Genomic DNA, 17,064 nt, shown 5'->3' on the forward strand with positions numbered 1-17,064 from the left:
AGTGGAATCATATAGAATGTGTTCTGTGCCTGATTTTTTTAGCACAGCACTTTTTGTCAGCTTCACTTCTGTTTTTGTGTGTAGCTGAAGTTTGCTTATAGATTATTTTCATGACACGTGATGTGCAGTACTCATATGTATAATACAATACAATTTTATTCATTCTATTGTTGATATTTTCATTTAAATTGGTGCTAAGAACAACACTATACATTTCTCATGATGTACATAATGAGAGTTTTTCACTCGTTTTTTATGTAAGATGGTTCTAGTAGTGCTTAGTTATCTATAACTTAATTTGAAACAATTTTGTTAGGTTGTATTGTGACAGCTGTTATTTCAGTGTGCATATTTTTAAAAAGTTATCAAAACAGATGAATTTTTGTGTAGCCATTTTAATATTGAAGATGGAAGAGAAAAGCAACATTTTCAGCTTATTATGCTTTATTATTTCAAGAAAGGTAAAAACACAACTGAAATGCAAAAAAGGATTTGTTCAGTGTATGGAGAAGGTGCTGTGACTTATCGAATGTGTCAAAGGTGATAGGTGAAGTTTCGTGCTAGAAATTTCTCACTTGATGATGGTCCATGGTCAGGTAGACTGGTTGAGTTGATAGCAATCAAATTGAGACATTAATTGAGAATAATCAATGATATACCACAGGGGAGATAGGCAACATACTCAAAATGTCCAAATCAAGCTTTGAAAATCATTTGCACCAGCTTGGTTATGATAATTGCTTTGATGTTTGGGTTCCACATAAGTTAAGAGAAAAAAACCTTCTTGACCATATTTCCACATGAGATTCTCTACCGAAACATAAGAAAATTGTTCTGTTTTTAAAACAAATTGTGACAGGTCATGAAAAGTGGATACTATACAATAATGTGGAATGGAAGAGATCATGGGGCAAGTGAAATGAACCAGCACAAACCACACCAAAGACCTGTCTTCATCCAAAGAAGAACATATACATGTTGTGCATATGGTGGGAGTGGAAGGGAGTCCTCTATAATGACCTCCTTCCAGAAAACCAAACGATTAATTCTGCTCCCAGTTAGACCAACTGAAAGTAGCACTCGACAAAAAGCGTCTGGAATTAGTCAACAGGAAACACATAATGTTCCATCAGGATAATGCAAGATCGCATGTTTCTTTGATGACCAGGTAAAGATTGTTATAGCTTGGCTGGGAAGTTCTGATTCATCCACTGTATTCCCCAGACATTGCACCTTTGGATTTCCATTTATTTCAGTCTTCACAAAATTCTCTTAATGGAAAAAATTTCAACTCCCTGGAAGACTGTTAAAAGGCACCTGGAACAGTTCTTTGCTCAAAAAGATAAAAAGTTTTGGGAAGATGGAATTATGAAGTTGCCTGAAAAATGGCAGAAGATAGTGGAACAAAATACTGAATATGTTGTTCAATAAAGTTATTGATGAAAATGAAAAACGTGTCTTTTATTTTTACTTAAAAACCGAAGGACTTTTTTTGCCAACCCAATGTATATATAAGATTTGAAATTTTGTAGCACCGGTTGTGCTTCCTTAATTTAGTTAATTCAAAATATCTTCAAGAATGTTTGTAATATACACTTCCACCAGCAAGGCTTGAGAATCCATATTCTTTTCATTTCCATCGAGATTCTCTCTCTCTTTCTCTCTCTCTCTCTCTCTCTCTCTCAAGTATCTCTGGAGTGGGAGGCAAGAAGTGATACGTTGTTGTAGTTTGAATTTTAATTTTCTGGTTTATTATGCAATGTGAAAACATTTTCTTATGTTCATTGGTCATTTTGATGCACTTTTTTGCTATTACTGTAGCAGTTCTTTATCCAATATTATATTGTGATATCTGTATTTTCTGTTGGTTTGAAGTTCTTAACATGTATTCTGGACTAGACTCCTTATTTGATTCCATATTTTACAAATATATTCTTCTACTCCATGGCCTGATTTTGCACCTTCTTAACAGTGTCAATTTTTAAAACAAATTTTCTTCATATGAAGACCATTTCTCTTAAAATTTTCCTATATTCTATGAAGAAATTTCCCCTAATTCAAGGACATTTACATAGTATCTTATTTTAAATTTCAGTATATTTGTTGTTTTACATCTTGTGGAATTTAGTTTTATGAATGATGTAAAATAGGAGTTATGTTCATTTTCTTCCATATGGGCACAGAATGAATCCTGCCTAGTTCACTGAAAAATGTATCCTTACCCAATTCATCCATAGTATCAACTTTGTACTAAAACAAGTGACCAAGTATGCATGCATTTGATTCTGGTGTTTCTTACTGTGCTCCATTCCAATCACATGCCACTTCCTCAATTATTGTAAATACAAAATAAGTTTTAATATATGATAATCCTCCAGCTCTGTTTTTCTTGTTTATCTTGAGTAGTTTTGGCCATTTGTTTTTACATAATAGTTCTCAAATTTATAAATCCATTTCTAAAAAAGAAAGATAAGAAACTTAATGACATTTTACTAGAATTATATAGAATCCTAGATCAATTGCATGTTGTGTTGACATATTTACAACATTAAATTTTCCAATAAAATAGCATGGAGTATCTCTCCCTTAATTAGATCTTCTTAAGTTTCTCTCAATAACGTTTCAAAGATTTCTACAAAGATGAATTATGTATAATAAATAAATGTGTTCCTTAAATGTATTCTATTAAGTTTATTCATGTTATTTTAGTGGTGACTTTTATTTTAATTCTATTTTCTATAAATATTTTTTGTCATACACATAAATACAATCGCTTGTTTTAATAAAAAGTACCTTGTATTTAGCGACCCTGTCACATTCATTTATATTCATCTATTAGTTGTACTATTTGTCTGAAAATTATTTTAAATATCTTATATTCACATGTGAAAAATAACAGTTTTACGTTTTCTTTCCAACAATTAAAAATCAGATTTTGCACCCATTTGAACTTCCATCACAATGTGAATACTAATTGTGATAGATATCCTTGTCTGTTTTCACTATCCAGATGAAACTATCAATAATTTACCATTACGTATAATATACAACTTTTTATTGTATGTTCTTTATTAAATGAAGGAAGTTCCCTTGTTTTTATTATTCTGCTCTTTTTCTCAAGTTTGGCTGATCTGTATCTATTGAGATAATGATAAGCATCTTCTCTTTGTTTATTAATGTAATGAAATTACATTGGCTGATTTTCAAATTTAAACCAACTTTGCTTTTCAATTTGCTTGTGATTACATGAGATTATTGACATGTAAACTTAATTTCTTGTAATGTCCTTGTTGAGTTTCTGTTTGTATGTTTTTTAAACACCTCATTTTCTTAGAAAAACTGAGAGGAAAGTATGTTGATTTTTATTTATCTTTTGCCCCCACACAAGTTTAGCCTCTACCTTTATCGACATCAATCACAATAGTGGTGCATTTGTTACAACTGATGAACCTACACTGACACATCATAATCATAGTTTACATTACAGTTCATTCTTTGTGTTGTGCATTATATAGATTTGGACAAAAATATAATGGTATGAATCCATCATTATAGTATCATACAGAGTTTTTTACTGACCTAAAAATCCTCTGTGCTCCACCTATTTATCTTACTAGCAGAAACCACTGTTGTTGTTTTTTTCTTTTTTATTTCTGTCTCCATAGCTTTGCCTTTTCCAGAATATAATATATTCTGAATCATACAGTATGTACCATTTTCAGATTGACTTTTTTTACTTAGTAATATGTATTTAAGTTTCCTCTATGTCTTTTCATGACTTTACATATACTTCTTTTTAGTACATCCACTGTATGGATGTACTACAGTTTATTTATCCACTCACCTTATGAAGAACATCTTGGTTGCTTCCAAATTTTAGCAATTATGAATAAAGCTGCTATAAACATCTGTGGGCAGGTTTTTGTGTGGACAAAATTGTTCAGATCTTTTTGGTGTATACAAAGGAACACACAATTCCTGGGTCAAAAGGTAAGGGTATGTTTAATTTTGTAAGAAAACACCAAATTGTCTTCCAAAGTGGCTATACCTTTCACATTTCCAACAGCAATGAAAGAGTGTTCCTGTTGCTCCACCTCCTTACCAGCATTTGGTGTTGTCAGTGTTCTGGATTTTGTCCCTTCTAATAGAAAGATAGTGGTATCTCATTGTTTTTCTAGTTTTCATTTCCCTCGTGACATATGATCTGGAGCATCTTTTCATATGATTATTTGCCATCTGTATATCTTCTCTCATGAGATTTCTGTTAAGGTCTGTGGCCCATTTTTTAATCATATTTGGGGGAGGGGTTCTTATACTTGAGTTTTAAGAGTTCTTTGTACATTTTGAATAACAGATTTTTATCAGATGTGTCTTTTGCAAATATTTTCACCCAGTCTTTGGATTGTATTCCAATTCTCTTGATGTTATCTCTTGCAGAATTTTATTTTTATTTTAATAAAGTCCAGGTTGTTATTTTTCTTTTCATGGATCTGTCTTTGATATTGTATCTAAACAGTCATCATTATACCCAAGTTTATATAGATTTTCTTCTATGTTATCTTTGAGGAGTGTTATAGTTTTTCATCTTACATTTAGGTTCATGATTCATTTTGAGTTAATTCTTTTGACAGGTATAAAATCTGTGTCTAGATTCATTTTTTTGCTTGTGGATGTCCAGTTTTCTAATACTACTTGTTGAGGAGACTACCTTTGCTCCATTTTGTTCCTTTCCTTCTTTGTCAAAATTTAGTTGTCTATATTTATGTGGGTGTATTTCTGGGTTCTCTATTCTGTTTTTTTGTGAGTTTTAATATTAAAATTTTGTTGCCCACATAAAACAAGTTTTGACGTCTTTTTCTCTTACTGATATCACAAAAAAAAAAAATTGTGAAAGAGTCATTTTATTTGTTCCTTAAATGTTTAGAAAGAAATTACACTGTTAGAGTAACTTTTCTGGGAAGATGTTTAATTTTAGTTTTTTTTGATACATATTATTCTATACATAGTTTTTTGTTGGGTTTTGTTACATTTTTCAAATAATTTATTCTTCTAATGTACATTTACTAAATTATTAGCATAAAATTTTTATTCATATATTTTCATGATCAGTTTATGAAGTGCTGGATCATTCCTGATATACATATATGTGTATATATACATATTTACATACATATATATTTGATGAATAGTGGTGAGCTGATTTTTCTATGTTACTATTATTCTTGCTTGGTACTTATGATATTTATTAGTGTTTTATTAATTATCATTTGAATATTTATATGTTACCTCCTCTACAAATTTTTATTTAAGCCATTAATTTTCTATTTTATCTTTAATATTTTTTCTACCTTTTATTTTCCTATGGGTTAAATTTGTTTTGTTTTTTTTAAAAAAACCTGAACAGCATGATACATAAATTTTACCTACTTAAAAAGTTCACCTAAGGCTTCCCTGGTGGTGCATTGGTTAAGAATCCACGTGCTAGTACAGGGGATAATTGTTTGAACTCTGATCTGGGAAGATCCCATATGCTGCAGAGCAACTAAACCTGTGTGCCACAACTACTGAGCCTGTGCTCTAGAGGCTGTGAGCCACAATTACTGAAGTCTGCGCAACTAGAGCCCATGCTCCGCAACAAGAGAAGCCACTGCAATGAGAAGCCCATGCACCGCAATGAAGAGTAACTCCCGCTGGACGCAACTAGAGAAAGCCCGTGTGCAGCAACAAAGACCCAACACAGTCAAAAATTAATTAATCAAAAAAAAAGTTTACCTAAAATTTACCTAAGTAAACCATATGTATTTTTTTCTTTAATCTCTAGCCTACAAAGGTAATTCACATTTTTCTTTTTTCCTTTAACAACTTTATTAGAGTATAATTGCTTTACAATGTTGTGTTAGTTTCTGCTGTATAACAAAGTGAATCAGCTATATGCATATGTATATCCCCATATCCTGGGCAGGACAGGAATAAAGATACAGATGTAGAGAATGGACTTGAGGACACGGGGAGGGGGAAGGGTAAGCTGGGACGAAGTGAGAGAGTAACATTGACATATATATATATATATACTACCAAATGTAAAATAGACAGCTAGTGGGAAGAAGCTCTATAGCACAAGGAGATCAGTTCGGGGCTTTGCGACCACCTAGAGGGGTGGGATAAGGAGGATGAGAGGGATACCATATGGATTCTTTATCTTCACTTTCCATTCGCCTAAGGGGACATCAAGACAGCATTGTTTAGTTAATCTACACTTTGCTGTCAGGTTCCATTGCAGCTGCATCCTCATAAGTGGAGGTATTGCATCTATTGTCAGGTAGAATTGCTTAAAAGAAAATGTGGAGATGATATTTGAGAGATCAGTATTCTTTTATACTCCATATAATTCTCTTCAGCCTCTGGCCTTCCTCTCTGCTCCTATGAACATTACCTTGGTACAGAGAAATCAACTTTCTAAATCTGCTAGGCTCTAGATTATTTGCTCAGTAGTCAAATTTAACATCTAGCTTCAGGAAAGAGACCCTTTCTTATCAATGCCATATTGCTCTCTTTTCTCTTATTTAGATAAGTCTTCTTGGTACAAAACTTGCCACATGTGCAAACTTACTTATACTCAAGACCCAAAGTTTCCAACACACTTCAACGTTTGAAGATTACTTGCTCAGTTCCTAAATGCAATTCTTATATTCCAATATCAAACAATGTTACAATTTAAATAAGTGTTTTGTACATGCTTAGCAAGTGTTGACATCTTCTAAACGTAGCATGTATTAGGTTCCTCTCTAATCTTATCACTATCTCTAATTAAAATTAACAAACTAGTACATATTATCTTTCGCTCCCCTCTTCATGGTACTGACTTTTATAAAATCAAAGCTTTTGGCAACAAAGAATCTGCTAACTCAAGGTGAAAACACATTCAATATAAGGCTACTGGATAGATTACAAATTTACCAAATAAAAATACAGGGTGCCCAGTTAAATTGGAAATTCAGTTAAATAATAGCAACAACAAAGAAGTAGTAGAAGTAGCCCCATGCAAAATTCAGAGTATACTTATTAAAAATAGAACTTGAGGTTTACCTTAAATTCAAATTTAACTGTGCATCCTGTATTTTATCTGATAACCACATTTAGGTAAGAAACACAAATACACACTACCATCAACAACACTACCAAAAGAAAATAAATCTCATTTTTTTCTTGCTAGTCATTGCTGCTGCTGGATACAATTGCTACCACCACTGGTCACTCTTGCTGCAGATTTTGGAAATATGGTTCTATAGGTGAGTTCTAAACTGCCCTTTTGCTTTCAAGTTATTTAGTGGAGACTTAAATTCTTAGTTAGCATCTTCATTTGTCTGTGACCTTAACACCAGGACAAGGAGAAAAATTAAATGTTCATCTTCAACTCTTTACTAGAAAAATTAGACCCCATCTCACACCAAGACTTCCAAAATTAGATGGAAGGGAGGGCTTTTCCCTCTAAAATAGCACATCCTCTCTGAGGCAAGGCACAGACAATTTGGCAAGGAGAGATGAGGGTGGAACAACAGCTGTCAATGAACATGTTCAGAGTGGTCAGTTGAAGTGCATGCAATAGGGGAGCATTCAGGGAACTTGAGCCGTGACTCTAGGCATCAGTGAAATTTGAGGTCTCAGGCTGTTTGCAAGTGCTTGTGGTCTACCTGGGAGCTGCTGACACCTGTGAGTCTCCCCACACTCTCAGGGCAGTGGCTCAGGATGTCCAGTACTTCACAGGTCATTCTGGCCACTCCCATGGCTCCACTTCCACGGGATGCCAGCATGACCTTATTGGCTGATGTCAAAGGACCACTGGTCCTTCCTGCCACCTGTGGCATGTTCTCTAGAGGCATCAGCTGAGCAGCCTCCTGGTACAGCTGGAAAGTTACTGCTTTCTTGGCCACCTGCTTAGATTTGGCCTGGGACTCTGGCCTCTAGAGCAAAGGCCTCGGTCTCCTCATGCATCCATACAGAAACATCTTCTGCCTCTCTCTGTGTTATCAGCTGGGAATTATCTGTATTGACTAGGTGCTTCAGGCTTGCAGCACTGGGCTCCCATTGTCTTCTTCTTTTTTTAAATTCTTTATTAGTGTTAACTTCTTTATTTATTGAAGTATGGTTAATGTACAATATTATATAAGTCACAGGCATACAATATAGTGATTCATGATTTTTAAAGGTTATACTCCATTTATAGTTACTATAAAATATTGACTATATTCCCTGTGTTGTACAATACATACTTGCAGCTTATTTTACACAAAATAATTTGTACCTATTACTCACCTACCCCTATCTTGCCCCTGCCCTCTTCTCTCTCCTCACTGGTAACCGCTAGTTTGTTCTCTCTATATATGTCTGCTTCTTTTTTGTTATATACACTAGTTTGTTGTAATTTTTAGATTCCTCAAATAACTGATATCATACAGTATTTGCCTTTCTCTGTCTGACTTATTTCACTTAACATAATGTCCTTCAAGTCCATCCCTGATGTTGCAAATGGCAACATTTTATTCTTTTTATGGCTGAGTAGTATTCCATTGTGTGCGTGAGTGTTTATGGGTGTGCATGTGTGCATGTGTGTTTATGTATATATACAATATCTTTTTCTTAATGGGGATGAAATTTATTGATTTATTGATTTATTTTTTAATATCTTTATTGGAGTATAATAGCTTTACAATGCTGTGTTAGTTTCTGCTTTATAACAAAGTGAATCAGCTATACATATACATATATCCCCATATCTCCTCCCTCTTACAACTCCCTCCCACCCTCCTTATCCCACCCCGTTAGGTGGTAACAAAGCACCAAGCTGATCTCCCTGTGCTATGTGGCTGTTCCCCACTAGCTATCTATTTTACATTTCGTAGTGTATATATGTCCATGTCACTCTCACTTTGTCCCAGCTTACCCTTCCCCCTCCCCGTGTCCTCAAGTCCATTCTCTACCTCGGCGTCTTTATTCCTATCCTGCCCCTAGACTCTTCAGAACTTTTTTTTCTTTTTTATAGATTCCATACATATGTGTTAGCATACTGTGTTTGTTTTTCTCTTTCTGACTTTCTTCACTCTGTATGACAGTCTCTAGGTCCATCCACCTCACTACAAATAACTCAATTTCATTTCTTTTTATGGCTGAGTAATATTCCATTGTATATATGTGCCACATCTTCTTTATCCATTGATCTGTCAATGGACACATAGGTTGCTTCCATGTTCTGGCTATTGTACAACTGCAGTGAACATTGTGGTAGATGACTTTTTGAATTATGGTTTTGAAATATGCCCAGTAGTGGGATTGCTGGGTCATATGGTAGTTCTATTTTTAGTTTTTTTAAGGAACCTCCATACTGTTCTCCCTAGTGGCTGTATCAATTTACATTCCCACCAACAGTGCAAGAATGTTCCCTTTTCTCCATCGCCTCTCCAGCATTTATTGTTCATAGATTTTTTTATGATGGCCATTCTGACTGATGTGTGGTGATACCTCATTGTATTTTTGATTTGCATTTCTCTAATGATAAGTGACGTTGAACATCCTTTCATGTGTTTGTTGGCAATCTGTATATCTTCTGTGGAGAAGTGTCTATTTAGGTCTCCTGCCCATTTTTGGATTCAGTTGTTTGTTTTTTTGATATTGAGCTGCTGCATGAGCTGCTTGTACATTTTGGAGATGAATCCTTTGTCAGTTGCTTCATTTGCAAATATTTTCTCCAATTCTGAGGGTTGTCTTTTCATCGTATTTATAGTTTCCTTTGCTGTGCAAAAGCTTTTATGTTTCATTAGGCCCCATTTGTTTATTTTTGTTTTTATTTCCATTTCTCTAGGAGGTGGGTCAAAAAGGATCTTGCTGTGATTTATGTGAAAGAGTGTTCTTCCTATGTTTTCCTCTAAGAGTTTTATAGTGTCTGGTCTTATATTTAGGTCTTTAATCCATTTTGACTTTATTTTGGTGTATGGTGTTAGAGAGTGTTCTAATTTCATTCTTTTACAGGTAGCTGTCCAGTTTTCCCAGCACCACTTAATGAAGAGACTGTCTTTTCACCACTGTATATTCTTACCCCTTTTATCAAAAATAAGGTGACCATACATGTGTGGGTTTATATCTGGGCTCTCTATCCTGTTCCATTGATCTATACTTCTGTTTTTGTGCCAGTACCATACTGTCTTGATTACTGCAGCTTTGTAGTATAATCTGAAGCCTGGGAGCCTGATTCCTCCAGCTCCATTTTTCTTTTTTCAAGATTGTTTTGACTATTTGGGGTCTTTTGTGTTTCCATACAAATGTGAAAGTTTTTGTTCTACTGTGAAAAATGCCATTGGTAGTTTGATAAGGATTGAATTGAATCAGTAGATTGCTTTGGGTAGTATAGTGATTTTCACTATGTTGATTTTTCCCATCCAAGAACATGGTATATCTATCCATCTATTTGTGTCATATTTAATTTGTATCATATTTAATATCTTTCATCAATGTCTTATAGTTTTCTGCATACAGGTCATTTTTCTCCTTAGGTAAGATTATTCCTAGGTATTTTATTCTTTCTGTTGCAGTGGTAAATGGGAGTGTTTCCTTAATTTCACTTTCAGATTTTTCATCATTAGTGTATAGGAATGCCAGAGATTTCTGTGCATTAATTTTGTATCCTGCTACATTACCAAATTCATTGATTAGCTCTAGTAGTTTTCTGGTAACATATTTAAGATTCTCTATGTATAGTATCATGTCATCTACAAACCATGACAGCTTTACTTCTTCTTTTCTGATTTGGATTCCTCTTATTTCTTTTTCTTCTTTGATTACTCTGACTAAAACTTCCAAAACTATGTTGAATAATTGTGGTGAGAGTTGACAACCTTCTCTTGTTCATGATCTTAGAGAAATGGTTTCAATTTTTCACCACTGAGAATGATGTTGGCTGTGGGCGTGTCACATATGGCCTTTATTATGTTGAGGTAAGTTCCCTCTATGCCTACTTTCTGGAGGGTTTTTATCATAAAAAGGCGTTGAATTTTGTCGAAAGCTTTTTCTGCATCTATTGAGACTATCATTTGTTTTTTCTCCTTCAATTTGTTAATATGGTGTATCACATTGATTGTTTTGCCTATATTGAAGAACCCTTGCATTCCTGAGTTAAACTCCACTTGACCATGCTGCATGATCCTTTTAATGTGTTGTTGGATTCTGTTTGCTAGTAATTTGTTGAGGATTTTTGCATCTATGTTCATCAATGATATTGGCCTATAGTTGTCTTTCCTTGTGACATCTGTGTCTGGTTTTGGTATCAGGGTGATGGTGGCCTCATAGAATGAGTTTGGGTGTGTTCCTCCCTCTGCTGTATTTTGGAACAGTTTGAAAAGTATAGGTGTTAGCTCTTCTCTAAATGTTTGATAGAGTTCACCTGTGAAGCCATCTGGTCTGGGGTGTTTGTTGGAAGATTTTTATCACAGTTTCAATTTTGGTGCTTGTGATTGGTCTATTTATATTTTCTGTTTCTTCCTGGTTCAGTCTCAGAAGGTTTTGCTTTTCTACGAATTTGTCCATTTCTTCCAGGTTGTCCAATTTATTTGCATATAGTTGCTTGTAGTAATCTCTCATGATCCTTTGTATTTCTGCAGTGTCAGTTGTTAGTTTTTCTTTTTCATTCTAATTCTATTGATTTGAGTCTTCTCCCTATTTTCTTGATGAGTCTGGCTAATGGTTTATCAATTTTGTTTATCTTCTCAAAGATCCATCTTTTAGTTTTATTTATAATTGCTCTTGTTTTCCTCATTTCTTTTTCATTTATCTCTGATCTGATTTTTATGATTTCTTTCCTTCTGCTAACTTTGGGGATTTTTTGTTCTTTTTTCTCTAATTGCTTTTGGTGTAAAGTTAGGTTGTTTATTTCAGGTATTTCCTGTTTCTTGAGGTAGCATTGTGTTGCTATAAACTTCCTTCATAGAACCTCTTTTGCTGCATCCCATAGGCTTTTCATCATTGTGTTTTCATTGTCATTTGTTTCTAGGTATTTTTTGATTTCCTCTTTGATTTTTGCAGTGATCTCTTGGTTATTTAGTAGTGTATTGTTGAGCCTCCATATGTTTATATTTTTGACAGATTTTCTCCTGTTATTAATATCTAGTCTCATAGCATTGTGGTCAGAAAAGATACTTGATATGATTTCAGTTTTCTTAAATTTACCAAGGCTTGATTTGTGACCCAAAATATGATCTATCCTGGAGAATGTTCCATGGGCACTTGAGAAGAAAGTTTATTCTGTTGTTTTTGGATTGCATGTCCTATAAACATCAATTAAGTCCATCTTGTTTAATGTATCATTTAAAGCTTGTGTTTCCTTATTTATTTTAGTTTTGGATGATCTTTCCAATGGTGAAACTGGGATGTTAAAATCCCCTACTATGATTGTGTTACTGTCGATTTCCCCTTTTATGGCTGTAAGCATTTGCCTTATGTATTGAGGTGCTCCTAAATTGGGTGCATAAATATGGGTGTTATATCTTCTTCTTGTATTGATCCCTTGATCATTATGTAGTGTCCTTCTTTGTCTCTTGTAATAGTCTTTATTTTAAAGTCTATTTTGTCTGATATGAGAATGCTTCTCCAGCTTTCTTTTAATTTCCATTTTCATGGAATATCTTTTTCATCCCCTCACTTTCAGTCTGTATGTGTCCCTAGGTCTGAAGTGGGTCTCTTGTAGACAGCATATATACAGCTCTTGTTTTTGCATCCATTCAGCCAGTCTATGTCTTTTGGCTGGAACATTTAATCCATTTACATTTAAGGTAGTTATCAATATGTATGTTCCTCTTACAGTTTTCTTAATTGTTTTTGGTTTGTTATTGTACATCTTTTCCTTCTCTTGTGTTTCCTGCCTAGAGAAGTTCCTTTAGCATTTGTTGTAAAGCTGGTTTGGTGGTGCTGAATTCTCTTAGCTTTTCTTTGTCTGTAAAGGTTTTAATTTCTCCATTGAATCTGAATGAGATCCTTGCTGGGTAGAGTAATCTTGGTTTTTCCCTTTCATCACTTTAATTATTTCCTGACACTCCCTTCTGGCTTGCAGTGTTTCTGCTGAAAGATCAGCTGTTAACCTTATGAGGAGTCCCTTGTATGTTATTTGTTGTCTTTTCCTTGCTGCTTTTAATATTTTTTCTTTGTATTTAATTTTTGTAGTTTGATTAGTATGTGTCTTGGCATGTTTCTCCTTGGATTTATCCTGTGTAGGAATCTTTGTAGGTGTTCTGTAGGTGTTGTTCCACATGTAGATGTATTTCTGATGTATTTGTGGGGAGGAAGATGATCTTCACATCTTACTTCTCCATCGTCTTGAAGGTCTCCCTCACCACATCTTCTTTATTTATCTCTTGATGGACATTTAGCTTGCTTCCATATTTTTGGCTATTGTAAGTAATGCTGCTATGAACACTGAGGTGCATGTATCTTTTTGAAATAGTATTTTTGTTTTTTTTGGATATATACCCAGGAGTGGAATTGCAGGATCATATGGTAGTTCTATTTGTAGTTTTTTAAGAAACCTCCATACTCTTTTCCACACTGGCTGCACCAATTTACATTCCTACCAAGTGTGTACAAAGGTTCCTTTTTCTCCCCTATTTGGCCAACATTTCTTTTCTTATTTGTGTTCTGTCATCATTTGAATTAGCTTCACCAGGTCAATTTCTTTTATGCTATTTGAGCTAACTGGAAGTTTACTTTTTCTTTCAAAGACTTTAACTAAGATTCTACAAGGCATCTTCTGATATTGATTTCTTCCCTGCTTCCTACCTTGTTTTCAGTGTATAGGCCTCTTGTTACAAAAATACATCATGAATTGAAAACAATATAAGGGAATCAATAAAGCACTTAAATGGGGAGAAAAAACCCACAAAAATATATTCTGACCTCGAATCTCTAGCTCTAGCAAGGCCATTTCCTGCTCCTGCACTGCCCCCTGCTGGGCTGCTCCATCACCTGCACCTGTGCCTTCTGCTCCTCCAGCTGCTGCTTAGTCTAGGCCACCTGAAGCTGATTGGCCAGGTCACCCTGTGCTCAGAGGGTGTTGACCTAGATGTCATATTTGGCCTTCTTCAGCTAGTTGTCCCTCTGCGACTTGGCCATCTCAATCTCACGCAAGTACTGAGCAGACACATTTTTCTGCCTGGTTTGGCCTTTGGACCCCAGTATCTTTTCACCTCCCTTCCTCAATCTGAGCATCTTTCTGGACTTGTGCTGTTCGAGCCTTCACTGAGGAGTGTAAATATCTGATCATCATGAATGTCCTTCAGGGTGTAGCTAACCACACTGATAAGTCTTACAGAATTCACAAAAAAATGGTTGTTGTTATTACAATAAAAAATTTTAAATCTTATTCTTCTCATTAAAAGATCTGTGTTCCAGTGAATAAATCCCCCTTTAAACATGTTTCTTAGTTTTTCTATTACCCTGAAACTGAAACAACTTAATTTAACTGATTTCAAATTTTTCCATTAATATGTTTTTCTCTTTAATTCAGTCAAGGTGATTTTTGTATGATAGTTCAGCATATTACTGTTTAATTTAGTGAACTGAATAGTCTTTATACTTCTTTTGGGGTGTTCAATTATGTTGAATATGTATTATATTTTGGACATTCTGTGTGATAGATAAACAGCCACATTTTTAGTCTTATTTCAATTTAGTGTATGAGAAAAACCTTCCCCAATAACACGATCAGCTCTTCATTTTCTCTCTACACCTTGATATAAAATAACCACACATTCCAGAATGAAGAGCCTCCTGTTCCTCCTCTCTGCACTCATCTTGTACAGAGAAAAGCTATAATTTCTGACAATGTATAGTAGTAGATTTGAAGGGGCCAGGATAGGTCATTAATTGATAACTACAATGAGCTTTTGTACATAAGTAACACAACTTGATAAAAATCGGGGAGTGAATTACTCTGAACTAGAACACAGAAGTCAAAAAGTACATGAAATTAGTCAATGAGAGAGAAAGAGTATTCTTTTAAGTTTGTTGATCTCATATGTAGAGGCTACACTATATATCTTAGAAATAATACTTCACAAGTAATTAATATAAAATATTGTTCTCTTGTTCATTATTATTTTTGAGGTTTAGAAATTTTTCCTTGGAACAATAAGTGGTGAGATGTCAACAGATACATTTTCTATGCAACATTTTTATCCACTAACTATATCAGAAATACATAATTTATATATATATATTACAGTATCTGCTGAAGTGGCCTATATTACTAAAACAAACAGACAAAAACCATGAGTAAGTTCTACAAGTCTAGAATGAAATACTAAGATGTAATATGTAATTGACTTTCCTATACATATATTTACTAATGGAACAATTTTTGGTAATTAATTAAAATGATGAAAGCCCTTAAGGGCATTTATTTAAATCAAGAAATTTAAAGTGTATTACTGTATTATGATTTCTCTGGTTTCTGTTATATGAATGTCTATTGATTAAATAACCTGACCATTTAATAAGTATTATTTTGCCTTTTTAGTGACACGTAAAATAGCCACATGTGCTATTTGCTAACACAGAGATGACGCTAATCTGAATAATTACCCACAAAGATAGCCAGGAACAGAATTCAGGCAAACAAAATTTATCTCCCTATGATAATAATTATGCTATCATAATTTGCAATAGCCGAAGGCCACTTTTTGATAACATGCTGAAATAATTCACTTAAGAATTTCCAAATTAGCCTACAAATCAACTTTTAACAAAAAACCTGCCATCATAATGGATCAGATAATAGCCCACACTGGGACTTTTGTATGCCCCACTTTCAGTCAGAACACATGGATTAAACTTTTCCTGTTGCAAGGAAGATGCTGTGAATTTAATTAAGGACCAGCGTATTACAACACAACAATGTGTTTCAATTCTAATCTAATATGATTTACTTCCAAAAAAAGCTGGACATTTGGTCTAGTGGTTGATTACATTGGATCAAGTGAGAAGGTATTTTAATTACTCATTGTTTGATTTGCCTCCTTTCTTGGTGGTCAAAAAGGAATAACTATAATATTAATGATAATAAGTAATAATAATACAATATGGCTACCTTAGAAAAAATAATTTAGGATGTATTTCAATATTGTTCTTATGTTTTACACAGTGAGAAACTAAAAATAAAATGCATTAGAGACAATAATATTTGAAATAAATAAGAAAAAAATAAGAATATATCATTATCTCTTATTAAGAATCAAATGCTAGAATTAAGATAATTAGAATATAAACCTTTATATTTAATAAGACTTTTAGGTAAAATATTCCTGTGAATAATGTTTTCTAATTGAAATAATGTGTATAATATATATTATTATTAGGGAAATCTATATTTACAATCACATAAGATAAAAAATTTATTGCCATTCTTTGAATAGCAGCACCTCAGGTTTTTTTTAATCTAAACACTTTGCTGTTACATATTTTTATCAGAAAAATACTAAAAAACAAAAACCAAAGCACATGCACAAAAAAGCCCACCTCAGTTGTTTACTTTTATTATGCACCATGCATTGCATCATTAATAACCATCTAATGCTTGGCCAGGCAGCCAGGTTGGTCAAAAATTTAAACATATACTTTCAGTATGTGGACGCTTTTAGGCTCAGTGAAAGACACATTTTTTTACAAGCATGATTTAATGGGAAAATAAGATTTCTGTGTCCACTTTTTTCCTAATTTTTTTTCAATTTAACATGTGTATCTATAACCTATACAGTTTATGTTGTTACATAGTTATTTTATACACAAGTATGCTATTGAGCTCTAACAAGAGATTCTAATGACTTCTAATTTCCTCTACATGAAAAAAGTCTAATAAACTATGCTTTGAAATATTTCCCAGTTTTGTGAAATAAAGTTTCTGAAAGCCAATCAGTGCTTCTACCTAAAATAACTAGAAAAGCCAACAAAATACAGATCTTACCTGTTTGAAGGAGACAGAAAGCTAACAGTGCAGATCAAAATGAGAGGTGCAAAGGCATAGAGCAGGAG

At 33.8% G+C, this 17,064-nt stretch overlaps 1 pseudogene; it reads right to left on the reverse strand.

Annotated features, from left to right (window-relative positions):
• Positions 1–7,661: 7,661 nt before the first annotated feature.
• LOC114888060 lies at positions 7,662–13,352 on the reverse strand (annotated as a pseudogene).
• Between the last annotated feature and the right edge of the window lie 3,712 nt (positions 13,353–17,064).

This window comes from Monodon monoceros, unplaced genomic scaffold (assembly GCF_005190385.1).
Source record: "Monodon monoceros isolate NGI ecotype Baffin Bay Population unplaced genomic scaffold, NGI_Narwhal_1 Super_Scaffold_8, whole genome shotgun sequence".
NCBI lineage: Eukaryota > Metazoa > Chordata > Mammalia > Artiodactyla > Monodontidae > Monodon > Monodon monoceros.